Source organism: Theropithecus gelada, chromosome 13 (genome assembly GCF_003255815.1).
Source record: "Theropithecus gelada isolate Dixy chromosome 13, Tgel_1.0, whole genome shotgun sequence".
Taxonomy (NCBI): domain Eukaryota; kingdom Metazoa; phylum Chordata; class Mammalia; order Primates; family Cercopithecidae; genus Theropithecus; species Theropithecus gelada.
Window position 1 is genome coordinate 19,080,862 of NC_037681.1, and position 27,547 is coordinate 19,108,408.

At 41.8% G+C, this 27,547-nt stretch overlaps 1 protein-coding gene across 1 annotated transcript in view; it reads left to right on the forward strand.

Moving 5' to 3' along the window:
• Positions 1-27,547, forward strand: part of TMEM131 (transmembrane protein 131) — a 252,530-nt gene that overhangs the window by 116,403 nt on the left and 108,580 nt on the right. The gene's annotated exons all lie outside the window — the stretch shown is intronic.

The window sequence follows — 27,547 nt, forward strand, 5'->3', positions numbered from 1 at the left end:
ACTATTTTAGGAGTCTAACATGTAGTGTCTTTAAAGCTTGAAAAATACTCTCATGTTGTAGTCTCTGGTTCAGAGAATCTTTGGAAATGGCAAAGAACTTACCATTAGCTGTTTTGATTAGCACTTCATTTTTATTTGTACTATTTAAAAATCTTCTTGTGAGGCCGGGCGCGGTGGCTCAAGCCTGTAATCCCAGCACTTTGGGAGGCCGAGGCGGGTGGATCACGAGGTCAGCAGATCGAGACTATCCTGGCTAACACGGTGAAACCCCGTCTCTACTAAAAATACAAAAAACTAGCCGGGCGAGGTGGCACATGCCTGTAGTCCCAGCTACGCGGGAGGCTGAGGCGGGAGAATGGCGTGAACCCGGGAGGCGGAGCTTGCAGTGAGCCAAGATCACGCCACTGCACTCTAGCCTGGGACCACAGCGAGACTCCGTCTCAAAAAAAAAAAAAAAAAAATCTTCTTGTGAATAAAATATATTCTATTTGTTTAATATATGTGCTTTTAATATACAAGCTCTTATATATCACCAAATAGTATTATCAGCAACCCAAAATGGCAAGTAAAAGCAGATGCACAGACAGACATGGTTCAGTCACAGAACTGCCTTGAGGAGCTAAGCAAACCACTGCACACCCTCCCCCAAGCAGGAGAGACCCCCTAGCCTCTAAGCACCTAATATACCCAAGGGCCAGCAAAGCAGCTACGTACCTGCACTCAGCACCTAAGAAAGAGCCCCACAGTGTTCCCCCAAGATATTTCCTTGGCCTGCCCAATGGCCCTGCACCTGAAATCAGGGCCTGAAAAACAGCCCTGTGGGCAGCCACCAGCAGACACACCTCCATACCAGCTGAGCAGCTCTGTGCCTGTGTCTCAGGCCTAAGAAATAGCCCTCTGGGTCGTCCCTATCAAACATGTCCCCACGCCAGCCAAGCAGCCTTGTGCTCACATCCTGGACCTCAGAAACAGCCCCATAGGCTGCCCCTGGCAGACACGCTTCACAGCCATCTAAACTCCCATGTGTCTGCTCCCCCATCCTGAGAAATAGCCCCATGGGCCACCCCAAGCCAACAGACAGCCAAGCCATCTGAGAAGCCGTGAGACTGCATCCCAAGCCTGGAAAACAGCCCTGCGGGCCATCCCTGGCAAACACACTCCCAGTTCAGCTGAGCAGCCTCAGTGGGCTCCCAAATGTCCCTTCACAGATTCTCCAAAAAGAGTTTTTTCATCCTGCTGAGTCAAAAGAAAATTTTAACTCCGTGACATAAATCCACACATCACAAAGCAGTTTCACAGATAGCTAGGCCTGAGAAACAGCCCTTTGGGCTACTCCTGGCAGGCATACCCCCACGCCATCCAACTAAACACATGCTTGTGCTCCTGCCCAGAGTGACAGCCCTGTGGTGTAGAGCCAGACCCTAAGTTGGCTAGATTCCAAGCTGCCTAACCCGCTGCATGGATGCACACGTCCCTGACCTGAGAAAGCCTTGTGAGCCCACCCTCAACAAAGCTGCACCACTGCCACCAGACTCTCTCAGCCTAGGCTGCTGAGATACTTGCAGATGTCAGGTGTGACTCACAACTGAGGAAAGTACACAGAGACTACACTACAGTGCCCACCTAGACACAGATGCACCAAAGCCAATGCACCCCACCAGTCTGACTTTCCAAGACCCATTTATACAAATAAGTCTTTCCCTGTGAAATGTACTCCGTAAAATGGGAAGAAATGACTTTTCTACCAGATGCATAGAAATCAACATGGGGACGCATCAAATATAGAAAAGGAAATATGACACCTCCAAAGGAAAAAAATAATTCTCAGTAACAGACCCCGGTCATAAGAAAATATGCTAAATGCCAGAGAAATAATTCAAAATAAACTTAAAGAATCTCAATGAGATACAAGAAAACACACAGTTCAGCAAAATCAAGAAAACAGTTTATGATTTGAATAAGAAATTCAACAAAGAGATAGGTAACATAAGAAAAACCAAACAGAAATCCCAGAGCTGAAGAATTCAAGGAGTGAAATAAAAAATACAGTCAGGAGCTTCAACAACAGACTAAACCAAGCAAAAGAAAGAATTTCTGAACTTGAAGACAGATCTTTTGAAGTAACACAGGCAGGCAAAAGAAGAAAAAACGGTGAAGAAAGCCTACAGGATGTATCGTATACCATGAAGTGAGCAATGTGGTCATTCCAGAAGGAGAAGAGAAAGGAGAAAAGTGTAGAAAATACACTTAATGAAATAGTAGCTGAAAACTTCCCAAGTCTTGAAATTCGAGTTGGACATCCAGGTCCAATAAACTCAAAGAATTCCAATTAGAGTCAGCCCAAACAGGTTATCTCTGAGGCACATTATAGTCAAATTACCAGATGTTAAAGGCGAAGAATTGTAAAAGCAGCAAGAGAAAAGTGTCAAGTCACATATAAGGGAATTCCCATTAAACTAACCGCAGATTTCTCAGCAGAAAACTTACAGGCAGGGAAAGAATGGAAATGATACATTAAAAATACTTAAAGTGGGGGTGGGGGACCTGTGAGCCAAGAACACTGTACCCTGCAGAGCTACATTTCAGAAATGAAAAAGGAGTAAAATCTTCCACAAACAAGCAGAAATGAAGGGAATTCATCACTGCTAGACTGGCCTTACAAGAAATTCTCAAGGGAGTCTTATATCTGGAAATGAAAAAATAACCACCATTATGAAAACATGTGAAGCTATAAAATTCACTGGTAGAGTCCAGACACAAAGAAAGGAAAAAGAGTCAAACTGTATCAATGTGGAAAACCACCCAAACACAGAAAAACCGTAAGAAAGGAAGTACAGAACAAACGATAAACCATCCAGAGAACAATGTGACAGGAACAAGTCTTTACCTGTCAATAACCTTGAATGTAAATGGGTTCAGTTCCCCCATTTAAAAGATATGGACTGGCCGAATGGATAATACACCCAACTATACACTGCCTGTAAGAAACTCACCTCACCTGTAAATTCATACAGACTGATAGTGAAGGGATAGAAAAAGATAATCCATCCAAGTGGAAACCAAAAGCCAACAGGAGTGGCATTAGTTATATCAGGCCAAACAGGCATCAAGTGAAAAGCTGTAAAAAGCAACAAAGAAGGACATTATGAGATAAAGGATCAGTTAAGCAAGATAATATAATAGTTGGAAATATATATGCACCCAACACTAGAGCACCCAGAAATAAAAAGCAACTATTAGATCTAAAGGGAGAGATAGACCCCAGTACAGTAATAGAATTGGGGATTTCAACAGCCCACTCTCAGCATTGGACAGGTCGTCTAGACAGAAAATCAACAAAGAAGCATTGGATTTAAACTACACCATCAACCAAATGGACCTAACAGACACTTACAGAACATTTCACCAAACAGCTGCAGGATACAATTTCTTTCATCAACACATGAAGCATTCTTCAGGATTGATCATATGTTAGGACACAAAACAAATCTCAAAAAAATTTTTTTAATTAATTTTACCCACTATCTTATCTGACCACAGTGGAATTTAAAACTAGAAATCAGTAACAAGAGGAACATTCAAAACTACAAATACATGAAAATCAAACAACATGTTCCTGAATGACCAGTGGGTGAAGGAAGACATTAAATGGTAAACTAAAATATTTCTTGAGACAAATGAAAATAGAAATACAATATACCAAAACCTATGGGGCATAGCAAAAGCAATATGAAGAGGCAAATTTATGTAACAATAAATCCTACATCAAAAAACTAGAAAGGTTTCAAATAAACAACCTAATGATGCATCTTAAAGAACTAGAAAAGAACAAACCAAAGCCTCAAAATTAGTGGAAGGAAATAAGTAAGATCAAAGTAAATGAAATTGAGACTAAAAATACCTACAAAAAGTGGGGAACATCTGTATTTATTTGTTGAGTTATAAAAATTATATTATCTCAATATACCATTTTTATAATCTGCTTTTTAAACTTAATATATTGTGCATACTTTAAAAAATTCCATTGAATTTTCTCTTATGTTATTTTATAGTATTAAAAACTTCAAAATGTATGGGTATATTTGTTAAATTCACTTATTTTTAATTGTTTTAAACTTTGTATTTTGTGATCAGTGCTGAAACTGATGATTTAAACACAACCATAACTATTTGCGTTTCCTCAAGAGAGAGTCTTAATGAAAGGATATACAGAATATTAAAGTTTTAAGTTAACCTTTAGCCTCGAGAACAGTTTGGTATCATGAACAAGGAGCAACTTAAAGAAATAAAAGAATTAGTCTGTGATCAGTGAGGAAATAAATGGGATTTCTCATAGAGACTATTACTAGTCATAGAGAACGTGAAATCTCATGAGCTGAGAGAAATTGTGGAAGAAGCGTGAATGGATAGATGAACTCCAGTACAAGCAAGGGTCAGGTGACACCGTAAAGAAAATGTATTCGAAGCGTAGCAAAGGAGTATAGTTAATAAGACTGTTCCCCGAAGCAGCACGTTTACATGCTGCTCCAAAATAGTGGAAACAAACAAAAAAACTGCGATGGTCTGAGTGTTTGTGTCCTCCCAAAATTCGTATGTTGAAACCTAATCTCTGATGTGATGGTGTTCAGAGGCGGAGCCGTAGGAGGTATTTAGGTCTGGAGCGCAGACCTAATCTCACAAATGGGATGAGTGGACTTGTAAGAGATGCCCCATAGAGCTACTGTCCCCCTTCTACCATGTGAGGACCCAGCTAGAAGGTGTCACCTGTGACCCAGAAAGAAGGCTCCACACCAGAACCCAACCAAGCCGACGCCATGATCTCAGATTTCCCAGCCTCTAGATTTATGGAAATAAATTTGTCATTTATTCTGCTATAGCAGCCCAAAAGGACTGAGCCACCATTCTACTATTATTTAAAACTTTTCTGTATCAAGTCAGAGAACACCTAGTGGAGTTCATGTTTCACAAGTGTAGAAGTGGATCTGTAGATGTAGGGGTTGGGGCAGGTGTGAACCAACGTGTGTAAGGGTTCAATCAGAGAGGCAGAACCAGTCAGATTTTAAATGAATGTCTATGTATATATACACGCACGTGGATTTATAATAAGGAATTGGCTTATACAGTTGAGAGAGCTGGTTAAGCAAGCTCAAAGCCCACAGGGCCAGGCAGTCAGGAAGGGAAGATAGCGGGCTGGAGCCCAAAGGGCACACACTGAAGCTTCTTGTCCACAGATAGGTATCCAGGGAAGATCCTGAAGAAAGGAGAGAAATTGCAGGTCTAGCTGCTGTTTGAAGCCTCTTGGCTGAGACAGGGCCTAAGCTTTCTTTGAAAGGGCTTCCCAGTGACTAAGGCAGACTCACCTAGAATAATCATTTTTATTAACTTAAAATCAACCTATTAGGGACTTTAATGATGTTTGCAAAATCTCTCCCAGCAGCACTTAGGTTAGTGTTTGAATAACTGGGAAAAGGTATATTATGCTACAAAATAGGGGCTATCTTCCTTTTCTCTTCTGGCTCCGAGGAGATAATATTACTTGTAACTCACCCAACCAAAAACATACTAGAAAGGGAATTCTGGGGACTGTAGTTCAGCCCAGCCAAGTTGATACCACAAAGCTACCCCATAGATACAAACAAAGAGTTTCCTAAATTTAGAACTTCTGACTCTAGAAAATGAAGAGAGATGTGGTTGAAAGAATTTGCTTAGCAATTTTAAGTTAAGGTTCTTTTTTTTTTTAATTGAGATGGAGTCTCGTTCTGTCGCCCAGGCTGGAGTGCAGTGGTGCAATCTCGGCTCACTGCAAGCTCCTCCTTCCGGGTTCACGCCATTCTCCTGCCTCAGCCTCCCGAGTAGCTGGGGCTACAGGCGCACGCCGCCGCACCCAGCTAATTTTTTGTATTTTTAGTAGAGACGGGTTTCACCATGTTAGCCAGAACGATCTCGATCTCCTGACCTCGTGATCCACCCGCCTCGGCCTCCCAAAGTATTGGGATTACAGGCGTGAGCCACCGCGCCTGGCCAAGTTAAGGTTCTTTTTATGAAACTTGAAAGTAGTCTTGGGACAAAGAAAATGAAATTTGTACATTTTCACTGCAGAAAGTAAATTATCAATGTCTTCAGAAAGTGGCTGCTAAAGGAAATCAGATATTTTAGAATATATACTCTTTTAAAGTTATTGTATGTTTTTTCCACTCTCAGAAGCATACAACTTGTTGATTCAAGTTTTTTCCTGCATTAACTACATTTATTTTTGCCCCCACAAATCTTTGCTCTTTTTAACATGAATGTTATTAAGTGAAAAAAGATTAGAATACCATAATACAGAATGGCCCCTCTTAATACCTGTTAGTTACCTATTCAACATCTACCCCCATCCTTTTTCCCTCCCCCACCCCCGCCGCCCCCAATTATCCAGCCTTCAGGCCTGGCACCCTGTCCCTAGCTCAGGGGTAAATCTTGATTAATCAAGACAGTTGTAATAATTCCATTCTTCTTGCTTGTGGTCTGTTCAAGGGTGAATGTGACCCAGTTTTACTCTATAATATGAGGGCAGGTCAACTGAGGTGTTTCTGGGGAAGGATTTTTTTTTTTACTCTATAAAAAGTCACAGCCAGATGCCATGGCTCACGCCTGTAATCCCAACCCTATGGAAGGTCGAGGTGGGAGGATTGCTTGAGCTCAAGAGTTTGAGACCAGCCTGGGCAACATAGTGAAACCCAATCCCTACAAAAAATTTTTTTAAAGTAGCTGGGCATGGTGGTGTGCGCCTGTAGTCACAGCTACTCAGGAGGCTGCTCAGGAGGCAGAGGTTGCAGCGAGCTGAGATCACACCACTGCACTCCAGCCTGGGCAACAGAGCCAGACCCTATCTCAAAAAAAAAAAAAAAAAAAAGAAGTCACAAGAAAGAAATACCCATCTTTTATGCCAGATAACTGTCTGCACGCAGTGCCTAGGGTACTATGGCATTCTTCTTGCAATCAGTGAGGGGTTCTAGCCTGAGGACTGATACCATGAAGTCACCAAAGACAGGCATTTTGTCTAACAGAGTGGAAAGATGGAAAGAACCTGCATCTTTCATAATGTTGTTAAACTACTAAATTAACCCTGGAACTGCCCTACTTTAGGTCTTTTTGTTTGGTGACACTTTGATCTGTTGGAGAGTGCATGGTACCTGGCACCGCTGACCTCTTCCTCCCTCTCAGATCTTTCCCTGCCTGTACCCTTGTGAACCACTGTCCATGTTTTCCTCCTGTGCCTGAGGCTATTTTTAAAATTATCTTTCAAGGGTTTATGTTCCTCTGCTTATCCCCAAATTGTGGCTGTGTGCAGCTGCGTTTCTTTCCTCACCTCATTTCAGCCAACTCTGCACTTTCTTACTAGGTGGGCTCTTCCATGCCTTTGGCATATGCCTGTAATCTCCCAGTCTCTGTCATACCCCTCCCTCACCATGTGTCTCCAACACCACCCTAAACTCACCATGTCTTGCTCTTCTGTATCTCCAGTCCATGAACGGTACCATAGTCACCAAAGCCAGAATCTTCAGGCTTCCTGGATTCTTCCCTTTCCCTCCCAGCACTCCATCCCCTTCCCTGTCAAATCCATTCGAGGAAGGAAACCTATGAATTGTTCATGTCTGTTCTTCTCTAATCCTCACTCCTCACCCCTCTCCTCTTAACTCCGGTTCGCATCATTGCTCGTCTGGACTGTTACCATACGCCTGCCACTTTCTAGTTCAGGATTCGTGCTGCTCACAGGAAAATATCTTTCACGTCAAAATCTGATCATGTCATTTTCCCCACTTCCTCTCCGCAGAAATTCCTTTAATGGTGTCCCATTTGCTTTCAGGATAAATGCTGAATTTCTTATTATAAAACTTGCCTTTTTACCTTCCTTGTATGTCCTCCACACCTGTGGAGAACTACATGTCATTTCCCGAAAGCACTGATCTTCCTCAGGGCTGGGCGTGTTATTAATACCTTGAATCTCCCCTCTGAAGATAGTTTTTTTGTGGAAGTTTTCATACATACAGGAAAGTGGAAAGAACAAATAATGTATGTACTTTTAACATAAACTCAGGTGTTGTTATCATTTTTGCATATTTACTTTATACTTTTGTTTTCGAATCATTTGAAAGCAGCAGACCTCATGACTTTCGTTCCTAATTCTTTAGCACGCACTGCCGTACAGCTGATCCTTCAACAACGTGGCAGGTTAGGGGCATGGGCTCCCCACCACTGCGTAGCTGAAAATTCACATATAACTTTTGACTCTCCAAAAACTTAACTACTAACAGCCTACTTTTGACCAGAAGCCTTACTGATAATATAAGCAGTCAATTAACATATATTTTGTATGTTATAGGTATTGTATTTACTGTATTTTTACCATAAAGGAAGCTAAAGGAAAAATGTTAAGAAAACCATAAGGAAATTCCCATTCATTAGTGGAAGTGGATCATCATAAAGGTCCTCACCTCGTCTTCACATTGAGTAGGCTGAAGAGAAAGTGATGGTCTTGCTATCACAGGTGTCAGAGGCGGAAGAAAATCTGTGTGGACTCTCACAGTTCAAACCCATATTGTTCAGGAGTCAACTGTATAAGAACATTCTGCATAACTACAGTGCCATTATTGACATTGTAAGAAAATTAATAGTAATTATGGAGTGCTTTTAATCTCCCTCTGTTTTCGTCAAGGCTGTAGTTGTTCGCTTTTAAGTGACAGAAATCTGAAACTAATTCAGGCAAAAACGGGAATATATTGGAAGACTGAGAACCGTAATATATCTGCAGGAAAGTCAGAGATGCAGCTGGCACCTGGGAGCAACAGCATTCACTTGCTCTGACACCCCCAGGAGTCTTCTGTCTCTTATTTCTGCGTCCCTGTGTATTGGCTTCTCTCTCACTGCCAGTATCCTTTTCCTCCAGCGGTGGGAAGAAGTTCGCTGACGGCTCTTCGGCCTTGCGTTCTGTGTCTTCCCTCCAGTGGGAAGCTCTGTTGTAAAGCGAGCCTTTCCCCAGTCTAACTGGCAGGGGCGGACACTGCCTTCTCTCTGCTTCCATGGTGGTGGTAGTCCTGCTGAGATGAGATGGAACCCCGCCCAAAATCTGGTTCAGATATCAAGACTGTTGATGTCACACATGGATACACACCAGCAGGATGAAAAGGTTTATTATACTCACCGAATGAAGCTTTTATTTATTTTATTTATTATACTCACCGAAGGTCATCTAGGGGATGACCATGGTAGGCAGATGTGAGAAAGGGCTGGAGAGAGCAGAGAAATACTAGCTTGGTTTTTGTTTCTTGTTTTTGTTTTTTTTTTTTTTTGCTCATTATGTTTGTTTGTTTTTAATTACTTTAAGTTCTGGAGTACATGTGCAGAATGTACAGTTTTGTTACACAGGTATGCATGTGCCATGGTAGTTTGCTGCATGCATCAACCCATCACCTATGTTAGGTATTTCTTCTAATGTTATCCCTCCCCTAGCCCCCCAGCCCCTGAACAGGCCCTGGTGTGTGATGTTCCCCTCCATATGTCCATGTGTTCTTATTGTTCAACTCCCACTTACGAGTGAGAACATGCGGTGTTTGGTTTTCTGCTCTTGTGGTAGTTTGCTGAGAATGATGGTTTCCACCTTCATCCATGTCCCTGCAAAGAACATGAACTCATCTTTTTTTATGGCTGCATAGTATTCCATGTTGTATTATGTGCCACATTTTCTTTATCCAGTCTATTGATGGACATTTGAGTTGCTTCCAAGTCTTTGCTATTTTGAATAGTGCCGCAGTAAACATATGTGTGCATGTGTCTTTATAGTAGAATGATTTATAATTCTTTGGGTATATACCCAATAATGGGATTGCTGAGTCAAATGGTATTTCTACTTCTAGATCTTCAAGGAATCACCACACTGCCTTCTACAATGGTTGAACTAATTTACACTCCCACCAGCAGTCTAAAAGCGTTCCTATTTCTCCACATCCTCTCCAGCATCAGTTGTTACCTGACTTTTTAATGATCGCCATTCTAACTGGTGTGAGATGGTATCTCATTGTGGTTTTGATTTGCATTTCTCTAATGACCGGTGATGATGAGCTTTTTTCTTTATGTTTGTTGGCTGCATAAATGTCTTCTTTTGAGAAGTGTTCATATCATTTGCCCACTTTTTGATGGGATCTTTTTTTCTTGTAAATTTGTTTAAGTTCCTTGTAGATTCTGGATATTAGCCCTTTGTAAGATGGATAGACTGCAAAACTTTTCTCCCATTCTGTAGGCTGCCTGTTCACTCTGATGATAGTTTCTTTCGCTGTGCAGAAGCTCTTTAGTTTAATTAGATCCCATGTGTCAATTTTGGCTTTTGTTGCCATTGCTTTTGGTGTTTTAGTCATGAAGTCTTTGCTCATGCATATGTCCTGAATGGTATTCCCCAGGTTTTCTTCTAGGATGTTTATGGTCCTAGGTCATACTTTTAAGTCTTTGATCCATCTTGAGTTAATTTTTGTAGAAAGTGTAAGGAAGGGGTCCAGTTTCAGTTTTCTGCATGTGGCTAGCCAGTTTTCCCAACACCATTTATTAAATAGGGAGTCTTTTCTGCATTGCTTGTGTCAGGTTTGTCAAAGATCAGATGGTTGTAGATGTGTGGTATTATTTCTGAGGCTTCTCTTCTGTTCTGTTGGTTTGTATATCTGTTTTGGTACTAGTACCATACTGTTTTGGTTACTGTAGCCTTGTAGTATGGTTTGATGTCACGTAGTGTGATGCCTTTAGCTTTGTTCTTCTTGCCCAGGATTGTCTTGGCTATTCAGGCTCTTTTTTGGTTCCATATGAAGTTTAAAGTAGTTTTTTCCAGTTCTATGAAGAAAGTCAGTAGCTTGGGGATAGCATTGAATCTGTAAATTACTTTGAGCAGTATGGCCATTTTCATGATATTGATTCTTCCTATCCATGAGCATGGAATGTTTTTCCATTTGTTTGTGCCCTCTCTTATTTCCTTGAGCAGTGGTTTGTAGTTCTCCTTGAAGAGGTCCTTCACATCCCTTGTAAGTCGGATTCCTAGGTATTTTGTTCTCTTTGTAGCAATTGTGAATGGGAGTTACTCATGATTTGGCTGTTTGTCTGTTACTGGTGTGTAGGAATGCTTGTGAGTTTTGCACATTGATTTTGTATCCTGAGTCTTTGCTGAAGTTGGTTATCAGCAGCTTAAGGAGATTTTGGGCTGAGTCAGTGGGGTTTTCTAAATAAACCATCATGTTATCTGCAAACAGAGACAATTTGACTTCCTCCTTTCCTATGTGAATACCCTTTATTTCTTTCTCTTGCCTGATTTCCCTGGCCAGAATTTCCAATACTATGTCGAATAGGGGTGGTGAGACAAGGCATCCTTGTCTTGTTCCAGTTTTCAAAGGGAATGCTTCCAGTTTTTGCCCATTCAGTATGATATTGGCTGTGGGTCTGTCATAAATAGCGCTTATTATTTTGAAATATGTTCCATTAATACCTAGTTTATTGACAGAAGGGGTGTTCAATTTTGTCAAAGGCCTTTTCTGCATCTATTGAGATAATGCTGTGGCTTTTGTCATTGTTTCTGTTTATGTGATGGATTACCTTTATTGGTTTGCTTATGTTGAACCAGCTTTGCATACCAGGGATTAAGCCAAGTTGATCGTGGTGGGTTAGGTTTTTGATGTGCTGTTCAGGTTGCCAATATTTTATTGAGGGTTTTCGCATCAGTGTTCATCAGGGATATTGGCCTGAAATTTTCTTTTTTTGTTGTGTCTCTGCCAGGTTTTGGATCAGGATGATGCTGGCCTCATAAAATGAGTTAGGGAGGATTCCCTCTTTTTCTATTATTTGGAATAGTTTCAGAAGGAATGGTACCAGCTCCTCTTTGTACCTCTGGTAGAATTTGGCTGTGAATCTGTCTGGTCGTGAACTTTTTTTGGTTGGTAGGCTAATAATTACTGCCTCAATTTCAGAACTTGTTATTGGTCTATTCACGGGTTCGACTTTTTCCTGGTTTAGTCTTGAGAGGGTGTATGTATCCAGGAATTTATCAGTTTCTTCTAGATTTTCTAGTTTATTTGTGTAGGGGTGTTTATAGTATTCTCTGATGGTAGTTTGTATTTCTGTGGGATAAGCGGTGATATCCCCTATAACATTTTTTATTGCATCTATTTGATTCTTCTCTATTAGTCTAGCTAGCCGTCTATTTTGTTGATCTTTTCAAAAACCCAGCTCCTGGATTCACTGATTTTTTTTTGAAGGGTTTTTTGTATCTCTGTCTCCTTCAGTTCTGCTCTGATCTTGGTTATTTCTTGTCTTCTGCTAGATTTTGAACTTTTTTGCTGTTACTTCTCTAGTTCTTCTAATTTTGAAGTTATGTTGTCTATTTTAGATCTTTGCTGCTTTCTCTGATGAGCATTTAGTGGTAAAAATTTCCCTCTACATGCTGCTTTAAATGTGCCCCAGAGATTCTGGTACGTTGTGTCTTCGTTCTCATTGGTTTCCAAGAACATCTTTTTTCTGTCTTCATTTTGTTATTTACCCAGTAGTCATTCAGGAGCTGGTTGTTCAGCTTCCATGTAGTTGTGTGGTTTTGAGTGAGTTTCTTAATCCTGAGTTCTAATTTGATTGCACTGTGGTCTGAGAAACTGTTTGTTATGATTTCTGTTCTTTTGCATATGTTGAGGAGTGTTTTACTTCCAATTATGTGGTCAAATTTAGAATAAGTGTGATGTGCTGAGAAGAATGTCAACTCTGTTGATTAGGGGTGGAGAGTTCTGTAGATGTCTGTTAGGTCTGCTTGGTCCAGAGCTGAGTTCAAGTCCTAAATATCCTTGTTAATTTTCTGTCTCATTGATCTGTCTAGTATTGACAGTGGGGTGTTAAAGTCTCCCACTACTATTGTGTGGGAGTCTAAGTCTCTTTGTAGGTCTTTAAGAACTTGCTTTATGAATCTGGGTGCTCCTGTATTGGCCGCATATATAGTTAGGATAGTTAGCTCTTCTTGTTGCATTGATCTCTTTACCGTTATATAATGCCCTTCTTTGTCTGTTTTGAACTTTGTTGATTTAAAGTCTGTTTTATCAGAGATTAGGATTGCAACTCCTGCTTTTTTTCCTTTCCATTTGCTTGGTAAATATTCCTCCATCCCTTTATTTTGAGCCTATGTGTCTTTGCATGTGAGATGAGTCTCCTGAATACAGCACACTGATGGACCTTGATTCTTTATTCAGTTTGCCAGTCTGTGTCTTTAATTGGGACATTTAGCCCATTTACATTTAAGTTTAATACTGTTTTGTGTGAATTTGATCTTGTCATTATGATGCTAGCTGGTGGTTTTGCCTGTTAGTTGCAGTTTCTTCATAGCATTGATATTCTTTACAATTTGTTATGTTTTTGCAGTGGATGGTACCTGTTGTTCCTTTCCATGTTTAGTGCTTCCTTCAGGAGCTCTTGTAAGGCAGGCGTGGTGGTGACAAAATCTCTCAGCATTTGCTTGTCTGTAAAGGATTTTATTTCTCCTTCACTTACGAAGCTTAGTTTGGCTGGATATGAAATTCTGGGTTGAAAATTCTTTTCTTTAAGAATGTTGAATATTGGGCCTCACTTTCTTCTGGCTTGTAGGGTTTCTGCCGAGAGATCCCATTAGTCTGATGGGCTTCCCTTTGTGGGTAACCCGACCTTTCTCTCTGGCTGCGCTTAACGATTTTCCCTTCGTTTCAACCTTGGTCAGTGTCACATAATCTGACAATTATGTGTCTTGGCGTTGCTCTTCTCGAGGAATGTTGTTGTGCTGTTCTCCATATTTCCTGAATTTGAATGTTGGCCTGTCTTGCTAGTTTGGGGAAGTTCTCCTGGATAGTATCCTGAAGAGTGTTTTCCAGCTTGGTTCCATTCTCCTCGTCACTTTCAGGTATACCAATCAAATGTAGATTTGGTCTTTTCACATAGTTCCATATTTCTTGGAGGCTTTGTTCATTCCTTTTTATTCTTTTTTCTCTAATCTTGTCTTCGCTCTTTATTTCATTAAGCTGATCTTCAGTCACTGATATCCTTTCTTCCACTTGACCGATTCGACTGTTGAAACTTGTGTATGCTTCATGAAGTTCTCATGCTGTATTTTTCAGCTCCATCAGGTCATTTATGTTCTTTACTACACTGGTTTTTCTAGTTAGCAATTCATCTAACCTTTTTTCAAGGTTCTTGGCTTCCTTGCATTGGATTAGAACATATTTCTTTAGCTTGGAGGAGTTTGTTGTTATCCACCTTCTGAAGCCTACTTCTGTCAATCTGTCAAACTCATTCTCCGTCCAGTTTTATTCCTTGCTGGTGAGGAGTTGTGATCCTTTGGAGAAGAGGCCGTCTGGTTTTTGGAATTTTCAGCCTTTTTGTGCTGGTTTCTCCCCATCTTTGTGGATTTATCTACCTTTGGTGTTTGATGTTGGTGACCTTTGGTCTTTGATGTTGGTGACCTTTGGATGGCGTCTCTGAGTGGACATGCTATTCCTTGCTCTTTGTTAGTTTTCCTTCTGATAGTCAGGCTCCTCTGCTGCCGGTCTGCTGGAGTTTGCTGGAGGTCCACTCCCAACGCTGTTTGCCCTGGGTGTCACCAGCGGAGGCTGCAGAACAGCAAAGATCATTCCCCTGGAAGCTTCGTCCCAGAGGGGCACTGCCAGATGCCAGCTAGAGCTCTCTTGTATGAGGTGTCTGTTGGCACCTACTGGGAGTTTTCTCCCAGTCAGGATACACGGGAGTCGGACCCACTTGAAGAAGCAGTCTGACCTTTAGCAGAGCTCAAACGCTGTGCTAGGAGGTCCACTGCTGTCTTCAGAGCTGCCAGGCAGGGATGTTTAAGTCTGCTGAAGCTTCACCCATAGCTGCCCCTTTCCCCAGGTTCTCTGTCCCAGGGAGTTGGGGGTTTTATTTATTAGCCCCTGATGGGGGATGCTGCATTTTTTTCGGAGATGTCTTGCCCAGAGAAGAGAAATCTGGCAGTCTGGCCACAGCAGCCTTGCTGAGCTGCAGTGGGCTCCACCCAGTTCGAACTTCCCAGTGGCTTTGTTTATACTGTGATTGGAAAACCACCTACTCAAGCCTCAGCAATGGCAGACGCCCCTCCCCCCACCAAGCTCCATCATCCCAGGTTGACCTCAGACTGCTGCTGTGCTGGCAGCAAGAACTTCAAGCCAGTGGATCTTAGTTTGCTGGGCTCCGTGGGGGTGGGACCCGCTGAGCAAGACCACTTGGGTCCCTGGCTTCAGCAGCCCTTTCCAGGGGCGTGAACGGTTCTGTCTCGCTGGCGTTTCAGGTGCCTCTGGGGTATGGAAAAAAAGAACTCCTGCAGTTAGTTTGGTGTTTGCCCAAATGACTGCACCGTTTTGTGCTTGAAACCCAAGGCCCTGGTGGGATAGGCACCAGAGGGAATCTCCTGGTTTGCAGGTTGCAAAGACTGTGGGACAAGCACAGTATCTGTGCCAGAGTTCCTTAGGTTCAATCCCTCACGGCTTCCTTTGGGTAGGGGAGAAAATTCTCTGACCCCTTGTGCTTCCCAAGTGAGGTGACATCTCACCCTGCTTCAGCTCGCCCTCCGTGGGCTGCACCCACTGTCCAGCCAGTCCCAGTGAGATGAACCGGGTACCTCTGTTGGAAATGCAGAAATCACCCACTTTCTGCGTCCATCTCACTGGGAGCCGCAGACTGGAGCTGTTCCTATTTGACCATCTGGCCAGCAGTCGGTTTTTATTGTGGTTGGGGAGCAGGGCTGGAATGAGTTTGCATGATTGGAACTTCTCACTAGGTCCGAGAGAGAAGGGCTTTCTCACTGACTCGCCCAGATGTGGGGCTAAAGGTAAAGGGGCATCACTGGGGCTTGAAAACTGTCAACAGTCGAATATCAAAAATGGAGGTAGAGTCTTTCTAACTCATGGCACCTTCTAAAAAGTATCAGGCCGTTAAGTAAGGGTGCATCTAGAATTTCCCTTGCTTCTTTCTTGACCCCAGTGCTGACTCCTGTCATTATCTTGCTCCCCTCTAGAATTGGCGTCACAACAAACAGATCAAATTAGCTTTGTTTTCAGACTTTTCATTTAAATTTATTCTTTGAGCCTACCTTTTGTTCTCTCTGCCCTCCCTCCCTTTCCCTCCCCATCTTTTGTTTTTCCCCTTTGTCTCCTCCTCTCGCCTTGTAACAATCCCATGGGGCAATCTAGACACCACTGGCTCCCCTCCCATTCTCCGCTACTCCCCCCCCCCATTTTTATGCCAGTGCTGTTAAATGTTTTCCTGTTTCCATAGCAACTCCTGTAATTGCCTGATGGATTCTTCCTGCCTGCTCTACAGACAAAGCAGTTCACTGAGACCATGGTATTGCAATAAAGAGTTTTACTAACACGAGGCCAGCCACATAGGAGATAGAGTTATTACTCAAATCAGTCTCCCCGAAGGCTTGGAGATTAGGGTTTTTCCAGGATAGTTTTGTGGGCAGGGGGCTAGGGAATGAGGAATGTTGATTGGTTGGGGATGAAATCATAGGGGTGTGGAATATGGTCCTCCTGCTCTGAGTCAGCCTCTGGGTGGGGGCCGCAGGACCTTTGAGCCAGCCAGTTGTCAGAAATGCAAACGTCTGAAAGGATCTCTCAAAAGACCAACCTTAGGTTCTATAGTAGTAATGCTGCCTACAGGAGTGATTGGGAAACAGAAATGTTATGATCTCCCAGACAATGTCCAGTTATCTCAGGCCCCTCTCATAACCCTCACCTCATGGCCTTTCATCAGTTTTCAGAAGCAGTTTAGTTTTGGGAAAGGTTATTATCCTTGTTTTGACATTAAACTATAAACTAAATTCCTCCCAAAGTTAGCTTTGCCTGTTCCCAGAAATGACAAAGGACAGCTTGGAGGTCAGAAGCAAGATGGAGTCAACTATGTCACATTTCTCTTACTGTCCTAATTTTGCAAAGGCGGTTTCCCTCCAGACATTTATTGCAGGCTGCAAAAGATGCCTTGGGTAGAAACTTGGTTTACTAAAATCTTTGGCTTATGTAATTATTACATTCAGAAAATCTTGATTTCAGATGTAAAGTTTAAAATAGGTACTTCATGGCTCTAAAAAAAAAAAAAGGACATTGAATAGACTGTTGCTAAAAATGGAAGTCTTTATTGTCAAGATAAATTCAGTTTATGAAAGGCAGTTTTTCTCTGATGACTTTTTGGTATTCCAAGAAAATCAAATAGGCCCCCTAAAGGGATACTTGGTGCCTCTTAGCTTTTCAATTCCTAGCTACCCAGTCTTTCCATAAAAGATTTTACATCAACTCCCTAGCTCAGCCTTCAACCTAAAATGTTTTTGAAAGGAAGATAGTAGTATTTTGCAGTAATTGAGTGGTACAAAGTACTGCATATTGATTTGGCCCAACTTCCTGCCCAAAGCTGTGCTTAACAGAGTGCTGTGTCACTGTCATTCATAAGGTCTGCCTCAGGGCAGTTGCTAAGCCATTTCTTCAGCTGTTTCTTGGCACTGCAGTGTCATCCTTCTGTGGTGAAGGAAACTTGCCTTTGACCACAAGATTGCAGTTTACTTTCCAAGCTAGTCTCTAATTCGTCGCTGCTGCTTTCTAATTCTTTTGAGCCTCAGACTGTTCGAAAATACGGACAGTTCATAGTTCTGCTGCAACAGCACAGAGAACAGCTGTGTGCCTGCTTCAGCTTGGCTTATAAATACTTCACACTGTCCCTTTTGGCCCTACTTCTGTCTTTGGACAGCCAAGAATAGAAACAAACAGGACCAGCGCTGGCAGGCATTTGGAAATCTTTAAACAATTTCTAAATTTTACCTGTTCAGCACGTAGTCATATATCCTGCTTGTGATAGGCAGAATTCTAAGATAGGCCAGAATTCCAAAAATGTCTGGCCTCTAATGTACCTGTACGTACATACATTCTCCCAATTATTCAATCAAACACCAATGTAGGTGTTGCTATAGAGGATTTTGAAACTGTAACTAAGGCCCCAAATCAATTGACCTTTAAGATAGATTTTTTTTTGGGGGGTGGGCCTGACCTAGTCCATGAACCTTTAAAATCTGGCTTTAGCAATCAGAAACAGAAATGTCAGGTATTTGAGGTAAGGGAGATACTGGATGCAAGAGAGTTTCTTCGTGCTGCTTTTGAAAATGGTAGGGTCATGTGGCAAAAGACTGAGAACAACCTGAATTTTATGAACCACCAGAAGGAACTTAAAAGAACTCTGAGCTTAAAGAACTCTGAGCTTCAGATGAGGACACATCTTGCCAAGTTCCGCATTTCCTTGTGAGACCTCGAGCAGATAAACCAGGCATTCTTACAGAATTATAAGATAATGAATGGGCATTACTTTAAGCCTCAAAGTTTGTGGTAATTTATTACATAGCGCAGAAAAGCAGCACATTGTGAGTTTACAAATAATCATGTACTTTCCATGGCCTAGATTCTGCTCATGTAACAGAGGATGATGAGGAGGAAGGCAAGCTGTTCCTGTGAGGTCTGTGAGCTAGTCTGTCCAAGGAGTGCCCGCTCCCTTTGCTTCCTGTGGCGTGGACTGCCCAGAGCTAGCAGCAGCCTGCTCTGTGTGAGCACGCAACGACTAAAATATCCTGCTGATGTCCTTCCTGACACCTTCCCTCTGTTCTTGTTACTCCAAACTACTTTGAACAACATAAGTAGATGACTCTCCTCCTCTGAGCAAGGGTTCATTCATTTCTATGGAATGTGGTCCATGCCTTTCCTCTTTGATCCCTGGAAGAAAGGGCAGGGCCAGCCTCAGAAGCATTGCAGATCAAGCATTCTGATCCACTCCCTGCTTCCAGGTTCCTGCACTTCCACACTTGTCTCCTTTCCCCACAGCCCTCTCCTGCAGGAGGCCATCTCCAATCCTGTCTTCTTGAAGGATACCCCAAATTACCTGTCCATTTTATATCCTGTCTTCTTTATCTTAGCTGAGATTGACTGTACTGAAGTCACACAAGGAAAAACATTGAGAAGGAATTCACAGAGATGTGCTTGAATGGTTGCCAGTTAGCATGAAGTCTATTTGAATTATAAAAGCATTTTTTTTTAAGAAGCACACAGTTGGTGAACTTTCAGGATGCAAGGAGGATGTTTTATTTCTGTGTGCTATTGTTCTCCATATATGTCTATATGAAGCTTGAGGAAGAAGACTTTTATCTTCTGTATTGTATCATTCAGCTTCTTCCTGCAGTGTCATGGCTGTAGTTTGAGGCCCCAGCTGGGTCTGTACCCATTTCCCTAATTGTTTCATGGTGTCATAACCCCACCTGGGATTGATGAGCCTGTTATTTAAAGAATCTGAGTCCCCACCAGAAGCAAGAGGAATTCAACAGTTTGAGTGCTGCTTGGTTTGAGGAGTTCTACTGTCTAACTCCAAATATGTTCTTCCAGACCTGTTCTGGATACCTACCTGTCACTGCCTCAGGACCCAATCCCTGTTTCCACATTGTTGTTGTTGTTGTTGTTGTTGTTGTTCTAGACTGTTAGGCCACAGAATGATTGTGGACCTCATAATGTGCAGTCCACAGAATGTCAGCCATAGAATTATTTTTGGCCAGGATTTTGCTTCCCTGGGTAAAGCGGAGAAACTCTCTGGGATCCTACCTTTCCAGTGCAGTCTGTGGGTACGGCTTTCCTAGTTAGTAAAAAAAATAAAATAAAATAGTATGATGATAGACTTTATCAATAATTTTATTAAATATACATAATCTGAACACACCAATTAAGAGACCAGGATTGTCAGATTGAATAAAAAAGCGAGACACAACTAGCAAAAAACCTACACATATGTATGTGTGTGTGTGTATATATATAAAGACATAGACAATATTTTATATATATATATATATATATAGACATAGACAAGTTAAAAATGAAAGGATGGAAAAGATATTACCGTGTAAACACTAACCAAAAGAACCATGAAAGGACTATGTTAATTTGGACAGAGTAAACTTCAGAACAAGCACATTACTGGGGATAAAGGGGGATATTACATAAATATAGAGGGGTTCATTTAGACACACAAAAATAACAACTCAAAATAAGCATGCATCTAACAGTGGAGCTTCCGAATACTTGAAGCAAATATACCCTTAGGGCATGGGATTTTAAGAATGGCATAAGGAGCTCAATGGACCATCTCAACAAACAGCAATTTAACTGATGAGAATTATTTTTAAAAAACAGTTATTTAAAGTTCCAGGAAATTGTTCATTCAAAAAAATGTTTTAAATCTTCATAAGAACAATGGCAGTCTCTGGCATTTGGGCTACAACTTATTCTATTCTCCCCACCACATACCCCTCAAGCCCCAGCTCCTTGTTATAGAAGCTCCCTCTAACCCCAGTTTGTACTCTGGGACTGTAGTTTCACCCTGAGAGGGGAGGGCTACTAGCATTTGTCATCATCCCCAACTTTATGTTGCAGAAGTTCTGTTTCAGGCACGTTTTAGAAAGGACTGGGTCTCTCTTCACCCACCCCTCTCTAGGACAGATGCCGTACCCCAGATGCAGCAGGCCTGAAACCTGGGGAACCCAATCCTGCTCACCTCACTAGTAGGATAAGTTCCACACTAGGAAGAGCAAGCTGAGAAGACCAGGGTCTACCACCCCTTCCCCAGTGTCCACTTGTATAGCAGGGCGTCACTAGGGGAAAAGCGGATCAGACAACGTAGACTTTAAAACAAAAAAGTTATTACAATTAAGATGGGCATTTTATGATTACAAAAGGGTCAGTCCAGGGAGATAAAACAATGATAAACACATTTTTATATATATATATATATATATATATATATATATATAACTAATAACAGAGACCCACCCAAAATATATGAAGCAAAACTGCCAGAATTGAAGGAAGAAATACACAATGCAAGAGTAATGACAGTCTTCAGTACCCCCATTTTCAATAATGGCTAGACCATCTAGGCAGAAGATAAAGAAATAGAAGACTTGGAAACAGTATAAACCAACTTGACTTGTAGACATCTTTAGAACACTGTGCTCTGCAACAGAATACTTATTCAGCTCAGGCATTTGTAGAATGTTCTCCAAGATAGACTATATGCTAATCCATAATACAAACACTAGTAATTTTAAATGGATTTAAACAGTACCGGCTGAACATTCCTAATCTGAAAATCCAAAATGCCCCAAAACCTGAGATTTTTTGTGTGCCAACATGATGCTCAAAGGAAATGCTCATTGAAGAATTTCAGATTATCAGATTAGGGTTGCTTAACTGATAAGTATAATGCAAATATTGCAGAATCTGAAAAAAATCTGAAGTTCAAAACACTTCTGGTTTCAAGCATTTCAGGTAAGAATGATACTCATCCTGTACAAAGTATGTTCTCTGACTTTGTTTTCTACTGAAATAAATTGGAAATCAAAAACAAAAAAGTCTTGGGATAATAAACATACTCCTTAATGATCAGTGAATCGAATAAATCAAAAGGGAAATGAGAAAATACTTTGAGATGAACAAAAACAAAACATATCAGAACTTACAGGATGCAGCAAAAACATTGCTGGAAAGGAAACGTATACGTAGCAAAATATCTCAAATCAGAAACTTAACCTTCTCCCTAAAAAAAACTAGCAAAAGAGCCAACTAAAGCAAGCAGAAATAATAAAAACTAGAGGGGAAATAAATAAAATACAGAATAGAAAAACGTAACAGAAAATCAGCAAAACCGAAAGTTGGTTCTTTGAAAAGATCAAATTGTCAGACCTTTAGCTAGACTAGGGAATAAACAGAAAAGACTCAAATTACTAAAATCAGGAATGTAGGTGGTGACATTACTATCAACCTTATAGAAATAAGATTACAAGGGAATATTATGAACAACTGTATGCTAACAAATTCATTAACTTAGTTGAAATGGACACATTTCCAGAAAGACCCAAAATATATAAACTGACTCACGGAGAAATAGAAAATCTGAATAGACTTATAACAAGTGAAATGTTTGTATTAGTCATTTAAAAACTTCCCAGAAAGTAGCCAGGTGCGGTGGCTCACGCCTCTAATCCCTGCACTTTGGGAGGCCGAGGCAGGTGGATCACGAGGTCAGTAGATCGAGACCATCCTGGCTAACATGGTGAAACCCCACCTCTACTAAAGATTAAAAAAAATTAGCCAGGCGTGGTGGTGAGCGCATGTAGTCCCAGCTAGTCTGGTGGCTGAGGCAGGAGAATGGCGTAAACCCGGGAGGCGGAGCTTGCAGTGAGTGGAGATCACGCCACTGCCCTCCAGCCTGGGCGACAGAGCGAGACTCTGTCTCAAACAGAACAAAACAAAACAAAACAAAAACTTGCCAGAAAGCAAGCCCTGCCCCACACAGCTTTAGTTAAGGATTCTATGAAACAAAGAATACCAATCATTCCCAAACTCTTCCAAACCATAGAAAGGGAAACAATTCCCAACGTAGTCTATTAGATCTGTATTACCCTAATACCAAAACCAAAGACACTACGAGAAAATATAGACAAAATACTTCTTCTGAATATAGACGCAAAAATCCTCCACAAAATGCTAATAGAGTCTAAAAAGAGTCTAGTTTACACCATGACCAAGTGACGTTTATCTCAAGAACGCAGGGTTGGTTTAACATCAGAAAAATCAATTAATATAGGGAATACAGGGAAAACCAATAATCATGTCAATAACCACAGAAAAAGCATTTGAGAAAATAACATCCTTTCATGATAATAATGCCTAACAAACTAGGATAGACGGGATTTTCTTCAACCTAATAACGAGCGTCTGTGATGAAAACCCGAAGGCTGACATCATACTTAATGGTGAAAGAATGAAAAAATTCCGCCTACGTCAAGAACAAGACAAGGAAATCCATTCTTGTCACTTCTCTTCAACATTGTATTCCATGTTTGACCATGGCGATAGACAGCATTACACTCTATCACAACATTGTGTGTGTTATCCGATTGACTTACTCCAAACATGTCACGTTACTTGGGTGTGTGAACTTACCAGCTACTGTCTGGTAATGCGTATTGAGAAGGGCAGAAGAAAGTCCTGGTCTTTGTCTCTTCTTGTGAATTTAAAAGGAGAGATGATCCCCAAAATGGAGAGCCCCAGTTCCACACATACACATACGAACTGTTGATTGCCCCATATTTGTCACCACTCTTAACTGACAGTGCTTAGGCAGAAGCATAGTGGGACAAAGGTGTCTTCCTAAATCGTAGTTCAGTAGCCCTAGGACTGTGTAGGACCGGAGAGAGACGTTAGAGGAGAGCATTTCAAGGGCAGCTGCTCATCAGCTCCTTACCCTGGCAAGCTTTTCTGTTCTAGGTTGAAGGATCAGGCTGTATCTCAAGGCAGACTGGGAAGAAAGTAGAGGATAATAAAGTTTGGAAGCCTTCTCCTAGCCTAGCCTCTCGTCAGCTCAGGCTGCCCATTGCCACTCACTTTCCTTCGCCTGCCGCTTTAAGGCAGCCTTCAGTTCTCCCAAGGGCTTCTCACTGTTTTTTGGTTATTTCTTGGAGTTAGTACCTCCCTCTAACTTCTAAATTTTTTCAGCATTATTGTTGGGGGGAGGGAAGATGGCAGGGAGAGCCAGCATGTACTAATTCACTATCTTTAAAGGAACCTAAATTAGCCCCTGATTAATTTGTTGCTTTTTTATTCAATTATTTTTAAATTTTTGTGGGTACATAGTAGATATATATATTTATGGGTTACATAAGATATTTTGATACAGGCATGCAATGCATAATAATCACATCAGGGTAAATGGGGTAGTCATCACCTCAATCATTTATCTTTTGTGTTACAAACAATCCATTTATATTATTTTAGTTATTTAAAAATGTACAGTTAATTTTTTTTTATTTTTTTATTTTTTTACTGTAGTCACCGTGTTGTGCTAAGAAATGCTAGGTCTTAACCATACTTTCAGTTTCTTTGTACGTGTTAATCATCCCCATTTCTACCCATCCCCGCTACTGTCCTTCCCAGCCTCTGGTAACCATCCTTCTACTCTCTGTCTCCATGAGTTCAATTGTTTTAATTTTTAGCTCCCATAAATAAGTGAGAACATGGAAAGTTTGTCTTTCTAGGCCTGGCTTATTTTACTTAACATAATGTTCTCTAGCTCCATCCAGGTTGTTGCAAATGACAGGATCTCATTCATTTTCATGACTGAATAGTACTCCATTGTATATATGTACCACAGTTTCTTTATCCATTCATCTGTTAATAAACACTTAGGTGGCTTCCAAATCTCAGCTATTGTGAATAGTGCTGTAATAAACATGGGAGTACAGATAACACTACAGTATACTGATGTCCTTTATTTTAGGTGTATACTTATGAGTGGGATTGCTGAATTGTATGGTAGCTCTACTTCTAGTTTTTTGAGGAACCTCCAAACTGTTCTTCCTAGCATTTGTACTAATTTACATTCCCACCAACATTCCCTTTTCTCCACATCCTTGCCAGTATTTGTCGTGCCTGTCTTTTGGATAAAGCCATTTTAATTGGAATCAGATATCTCATTGTGGTTTTGATTTGCATTTCCCTGGTAATTAGTGATATTGAGCATTTTTTCATATACCTTTTTGTCTTTTCTATGTCTTCTTTTGAGAAATACCTATTCAGATAATTTGCCCATGTTTTTTTTTTTTTTTTTTTTTTTTTTTTGAGACGGAGTCTCGCTCTGTCGCCCAGGCTGGACTGCAGTGGCTGGATCTCAGCTCACTGCAAGCTCCACCTCCCGGGTTTACGCCATTCTCCTGCCTCAGCCTCCCGAGTAGCTGGGACTACAGGTACCCGCCATCTCGCCTGGCTAGTTTTTTGTATTTTTTAGCAGAGACAGGGTTTCACCATGTTAGCCAGGATGGTCTCGATCTCCTGACCTCGTGATCCGCCCGTCTCGGCCCCCCAAAGTGCTGGGATTACAGGCTTGAGCCACCTCGCTCAGCCAAGTTCCTCATATGTTCTAATTATTAATCCCTTGTCAGATAGGTAGTTTGCAAATATTTCCTCCCATTCTGTGGGCTGTCTCTTCACTTTGTTGATTGTTTCCTTTGCTGTGCAGAAGCTTTTTTTTTTTTTTTTTTTTTTGAGACGGAGTCTCGCGCTGTGTCACCCAGGCTGGAGTGCAGTGGCGCGATCTCGGCTCACTGCAAGCTCCGCCTCCCGGGTTCAGGCCATTCTCCTGCCTCAGCCTCCGAGTAGCTGGGACTACAGGCGCCCGCCACCACGCCCGGCTAGTTTTTTGTATTTTTAGTAGAGACGGGGTTTCACCATGTTAGCCAGGATGGTCTCGATCTCCTGACCTCATGATCCGCCCGCCTCGGCCTCCCAAAGTGCTGGGATTACAGGCTTGAGCCACCGCGCCCGGCCTGTGCAGAAGCTTTTTAAGTTGATATGATCCCATTTGTCCAGTTTTGCTTTGGTTACCGGTGCTTACGGAATATTACTCAAGAAATCTGCCCACTCCAGCGTCCCGGAGAGTTGCTAATTAATTGGTCCTTTTCTTTCAGTTTGAAAGAACTCCCATTAGCATTTCTTGTAAGATATATCTGATGTTGGTGAAATCCCTCAACTTTTGTTTGTCTGGGAACGTCATTATTCCTCTCTCATATTTGAAGGATATTTTCGCTGGAAAGGATATTTTTGCCAGATACACTATTCTAGGGTAAAAGTGTGGGGGTTTTTTGTTGTTGCCTTCAGACTTTAAGTATGTCATGCCAGTCTCTCCTGGCCTGTAAGATTTCCACTGAAAAGTTTGCTGCCAGACGTGTTGGAGCTCCGTTGTACCTAATTTTGTTTCTTTTCTCTTGTTAATTTTAGGATCCTTTGTTTATTCTTGAGTTTTGGAAGTTTGATTATTAAATGCCTTGAGGTAGTCTTTGAGTTAAATCTGCTTGGTGTTCTATAACCTTCTTGTACGTCAATATTAATATCTTTCTCCGGATTTGGGAAGTGTTCTGTTATTATCCCTTTAAATAAACTTTCTACCCCTGTTTCCTTCTCTACCTCCTCTTTAAGGCCATTAACTCTTAGATTTCCCCTTTTGAGGCTATTTTTTAGGCCCTGTAGGTGTGCCGCCTTTTTAATTCTTTTTTGTTTTCTGTCCTCTGACTATTTTCAAATAGCCTGTCTTCAAGCCCACTAATTCTTTCTTCTTCTTGATCAATTCTGCCATTAAGAAACTCTGATGCAGTCTTCAGTATGTCGGTTGCATTTTTCAACTCTAGAATTTCTGCTTGATTCTTTTTAATTATTTCAGTTTCTTTATTAAATTTATCTGATAGAATTCTGAATTCATTCTCTATGTTATCGTGAATTTCTTTGAATTTCCTCAAAACAGCCATTTTGAATTGTCTGTCTGAAAGGTCACATATCTCTGTTTCTCTAGGATTGGTCCCTGGTACCTTATTTAATTCATTTAAGGAAGTCATGTTTTCCTGGCTGGTCTTAATGCTTGCAGATAGATGTTCATCAGTGTCTGGGCATTGAAGAGTTAGGTATTTATTGTAATCTTCACAGTCTGGGCATGTTTGTACCCCTTCTTCTTGGGAAGGCTTTCCAGATACTCAAAAGGACTTGGGTGCAGTGATCTAAGCCATATCTGAGTTAGGGGGCACCCCAGCCCCAGCAACACTGTGGTTCTTGCAGACTTATAGAGGTACCATCTTGGTGGTCTTGGATAAAGATCAAGAAGAATTCTCTGGATTACCTGGCAAAGACTCCTGTTCTCTTTCCTTATTTTCTCCCAAACATCGCTCTCTTTCTGTGCTGAGCCACCTGGATCTGGGAGTGGAATGACACAGCATCCCTGTGGCCCCCACCACTGGAACCGCACTGGTCAGACCTGAAGCCAGCACAGCACTGAGTCTCGCCCACGGCCCACTGTAACCACTCCCTGGCTTGCAGGTGTGTTTCTTCAAGGCCATAGGGCTCTGCAATCTCCAGGTAGTGAAGACAGCCAGGTGTGTGTCCTTCTCTTCAGGACAGCAAGTTCCCCCAGGCCCCAGGTGGGCCTGTCGGTGTGTCTAGGAGCCAGGGACTGGAGTCAAACACCTTAGAAATCTACCTAGTGTTCTGTTGCGCTGCAGCTGAGCTGGCCTTCAACCCATTTGATGCAGTCCTGCCCACTCTTCCCTCCCCTTTCCACAGACAGAGGATCCTTACCCCCATGGCCACCATCACCACAAGCCCATGGAGAATACTGCCAGGCTACCATCAGTATTCACTTAAAGCCCAAGGGCTCTTCAGTCAGCTTGTGGTAAATGCTGCCAGGTCTGGGACTTACCCTTCAGGGAACTGGGCTCCCTCCCCAGTCCACAGCATCCCCATCCTGCTGTGGCTGAGCTGGTATCCAAGATGCAAGACAAAGGCCTCATTTCTCTTCCCTCTCCTCTCCTCTGTCAAGCAGAAGAAAGGGATCACTTTCTGAGCCGTGAGCTGTGCTGCCTGGGGTTGGAGGAGGGGTGGGGCAAGCACTCCCTTGGGCACCC